At 41.7% G+C, this 4,487-nt stretch overlaps 1 protein-coding gene across 1 annotated transcript in view; it reads left to right on the top strand.

Annotated features, from left to right (window-relative positions):
* The window catches only part of RNF19A (ring finger protein 19A, RBR E3 ubiquitin protein ligase), a 98,360-nt gene that overhangs the window by 26,364 nt on the left and 67,509 nt on the right, over window positions 1-4,487 (top strand). The window lies entirely within an intron of this gene.

Below are 4,487 nucleotides of genomic sequence, written 5' to 3'. Positions count from 1 at the left end.
CAAAAAAAAAAAAAAAAAAAAAGGTCCTAGTGTCCTTCCTCCCCCCCCCCCCCCCCCCCACCCTTGTTCTCCCCCCCCCCCCCCCCGGCTCTCTGTTCTAGTCTCCTTGCCAAACCAATCTGTCCCTCCCCTCTCTATCAGCCTCCAGTCCCAGTTCATCACCACCCTTGGCAGGTCTGGCTGTTGCCAGATTCAAATGCAGAAGAGATAACAACCTCCTCTCCTCTTTCCAGGCACAATGGGGGCTCATTGAGAACACAACAGAGAGAATCTGCATTCAGGTGCCTGGACCCAGCACAGCCTGCAACAGCTCAAAGCTGCAATTTCAGGGAAAGTCCTGCTTAACACCATACTGGAGTGCAGATAGACTCCTCAGGGAATTTAGGCCTGGTCCCCACTTAGTCCGGACTTCGGATTAAGGTACGCAAATTCAGCTACGTTAATAACGTAGCTGAATTCAAAGTACCTTAGTCCGAACTTACCGCGGTCCAGACGCGGCAGGAAGTCTCCCCCCGTCGACGCCGCGTACTCCTCTCGGCGAGCTGGAGTTCCGGCGCCGACTGTGAGCACTTCCGGGATCGATTTATCGCGTCTTAACCAGACGCGATAAATCGATCCCAGAACATCGATGGCGTGCCGCCGGACCAGCCGGTAAGTGAAGACTAGGCCTTAGTTGCCAACATTTAACTCTGTACTGAGCATATGCAAACTGGGATTCTTTCAAAGGCGTATAATTTGGCCAAATTAGACCATGTTTGCAGAGGAACAGTAACAGGGACATCGCTGATGCACGGGGTACCCCCCCCCAACCCCAAATTTCAAGTTCCAACTCCAAAACATGGGGGCAGTAAAACTTTTGAAAGAAAAGCTCATCAGCATTTTTTAACATGGGCAAACCAATTATTTTTCCCTAGCCTTGTTCTCAAAAATGGCTGAACCATTTTAGCTGAAGATTTTTCCCAAAAAATTCAGGCTGAGGCAGACATTCAGCATGAAAAATTTAAGCCCAAACAAAGTTATAAGCAATTAAAAATGGGGTTTGATAGTAGTGTGTGTCAGGCAACCTTACCAGGCAGTGTTATCAACCCTGCCTATAATGATGATGACTCCTGTAGAAAGGGCAGGTTGGTGGTTTCTGTTTTCCCTGTCTTAAAAGACACAAACGAGGGCATTCAATGAAACTGAAAGGTGGCAAATCCAAAACCAGTGCAAGGAAGTATTTGTTCACACACTGCATAATTAGACTGTAGAATTTACTGCCACTGGAAGTCACTGAGGCTGAACATCTTAGCAAGATTCAAAAAGAGATTAGACACTGATATGGCTAATAATATCCAGAGTTGTCATAGTTCTGTCAGATTTCTGTAGGGATATAAAAGCTCATGCTTCAGGGTTGAAGGAAATCTCTAGTGATTAGATCTAATATGGGGGGGGCAGATTATCTCACATTTGCCTAATGGGAAGTTCCTTGCTCTTTCCTCCGAAGCATCTGGTGCTGGCCACTACTAGAGACAGGATACTGGAGCATGATCAAATGCAGTATGGCAATTTCTGTGTTCCTATGAACTTTTGAAATTTATAAATACTCAAGGATATGGATGGGATCATTATTCCAATGACATCCTTTGTTTTCACTGATCACTGATATCTTTAGGTGAATTACACAACTTTTATCATTTAAAAAAATATTTATAAAATGTGCCCTTTAGGCTCAAGATGCTGGAATAAAATATAATAAACAGTTACAACGCTACATTTCTCAAAAGGTGAGAAGAAAGATTACTCCTTTCAAGAAACCCAAATCCCACTCCTTTCAAGCAGATAGGGGGGAGAGAATGTGTGTCAGGAACTTCTAATGATGTCACAGCTTCTCCGTTTAGTGCACAATATTGTGGACTAGGAAGAAATGACAGAAAATCACATTATTTACAGAACATAATCAGGTAGAGGTAGGTTAGAAGTGTAATTTTTTTATTTAATATTTAATTATATTATTTAGAATGTTAATTTTTGTAGACTTCAGTATTTCAAATTTAGGTGTGGTGACAGTGCGGTTGACTTGTTAGTCTTCCTAGCCCCCCCCCCCCCCCCCCCCCTTTTTTTTTTTGAACTTGGAAAAACTTCTCTAAAGTGAAAACAGCAGAATAAAGCTGCAAATCCATTTTTAAATTTCAGATTATTTGTGTGGAGAAAGTGCAACTGCATTTAAAGAATGTTTCTTGTGACAAGTGCTTACTTATAGTTAATTTTTCCTTTTTTCCTCCAAAAAGTACTAAAAAGCATTCCATAAAAATTACTTTACTGTAGGCTAATGAAAAAACAATATGTACTTCACAAATCCTAAAGGATTGCATATTTTTTTTTATATATTGAAATTTTCTTTCCTCCTAAACATGCATCTCCTTTTGACAGTGGGGAAAGAGATCTTATGAAGAAGGACATTAAACTTCTAAGCTACCATTGCAGCCCAAATTCCTTGCTCAGATAGAAATCCAGCAGGGTTCTTCCTTCAGTTATATCAGTAGTAGGGGCGACATTCATAAGACTGGTGATTTATAAAAAGGAAGAATATGATATTTTTGTACTTACAAATCCTGGAGGTTTTTAAGCGGAAAATATAGGGGGGTGTGTGTGTGTGTGTGAGAGAGAGAGAGAGAGCGAGAAAGAAAGGGTTAAGTTTCATATTCTAAACACATGATCTATGATTCATGTGTTAAAAGGGTGCTTTTATCTTTTAGGAATAGCCTAGATTGTAAACTATTTGGGGCAGGGAATGTCTTACACGTGTATCTACAGTGCCTAACATAGTGGGTCCTGATCTTGGTTGTTATAAATTAGTATGTGTAAGAGTGTGTGTGGTTTTATTTATCTTATATATACAACCCTCCCCCCACATTTATTTATTTACAGGAGTCCCTGGCGGTTCTCATCTATTTTATTTTATTGTGTGTGTGTGTGTGTGTGTGTGTGTGTGTGTGTATAAAATAGATGGGAACTGCCAGGGACTCCTGTAAATAAATAGTTGCCCACTACTGTTTCCTATTACAAGACCTTGTTTTTAGTTGTTCAAAACTTAGCTAAACTTTAACTGGGCTGAAATTTTCCATGGTGGGTGTCTGCTTCAGGCTGAATTTTTTTAAAAATGTTTTAGAACAAATGGCTCAACTGTTTCTGAGAATATGGAAATATTGCCAGTATTGGGGGCGGGGGGCGGAACAACCAAAAATCTTAGTTGTGTTGGAGAAAAACACAGTTCTCACTTTTTGTTTGGGTACAGCAAGTCAGATGCTTTATTAACTCTCACAATTGCGCAGAGGGAGAGAGCTAAGCAGGTCTCTCTACAGGTAAACAATGACAGCAAACCTTTATACCTCTCATTACAGACAATAACAAGCAACAGCTGCATTTTGTTTATACATAGGCCATCTTGATATCTTATTTTTCTCACTTGTTTTGACTCTAGCCTACATACAATATTTTCTACACCTTATCTACACAAGGTCACAACAACTTCTCACACAGTTCTTTCCCACTCGCCTCACACAATCTTCGCTTCTACAAATCTCGCGTTATTAGGGTTACAGTTAGCCTGACTCTTGCTAACGAACTGTCATGCATTGCAGTTCCTTCCTGTCAGTTCTTTCTCTGCTTCCACAGTTGTTTCCTTGAGAAGATCTGTTGCCTCCATGCTTTGAAGCAGGGATTTGAAATTTGACGGAGCTGTTGCCCTAGGGTCAAAAAGCAGCCTTTTGTCATCGCTCTGAAGAGCCACACATTTAGCAGAAGATTAAACTTTTGAAAAATCATTGTTGACACATGCTCAGAGGCTTGTTTGTTGGACAGCTAAATTCTCCATAGATTCTGTCTGAGCAGATCTTTCCCTGCAGTTGCTCCTCCCACATGCCAGAGGGCTGCTGTGATTCTGGGCACAAAATTGAGTGCTAGAAGACTCTCACAAGCTCTGTGTTCCTCTTGCTGGTGTCCATGCAGAAAGGAGGAAGAGGAAGCAACCTGATTCAGAGGAAGTACATGGAAGGGTTGTGGGATTGATAAGAAGAGAAGGTGATGGGGACTGGGGACATGCCAATCAGCAGGCCCAGAAGAGGGCATGCTGGGGGACAGAACAACAGAAGGGTCTGTAACCAGTAGAATGCACTCCCTCCAGAACCTGGAATAGAATAGAATTCCTGAGTTCCAACTTTCGTCTGTCTAGCAAATAGCTGTGAAACCCACTCGTAAGGTGTGTCTCATCATCTTCTAGTGGTTGGTGCACATAGAGGATAACGGCTTACTACTACCAACAGTTAGTCCATTAGTTAAATTGCAGAGGTCTGTGTTAAAGTTCTTGAGTTCCCAACCCTGCTAATAACCCATTGGGGGTAAGGATAGTTCCACATGATGGAATGTGTGTTTGGTCAGGGGGGTGTTTAGGCTTGAAAAATTACATTAATCCCCTTCCCACCCATGTTAAACAAATGTTAAGGTGA

The sequence above is a fragment of the Trachemys scripta genome, chromosome 2, assembly GCF_013100865.1.
Source record: "Trachemys scripta elegans isolate TJP31775 chromosome 2, CAS_Tse_1.0, whole genome shotgun sequence".
Lineage (NCBI taxonomy): Eukaryota > Metazoa > Chordata > Testudines > Emydidae > Trachemys > Trachemys scripta.
Note: the sequence above shows the minus strand (reverse complement) of the source record. Positions and strands in the feature narration are given on the sequence as shown.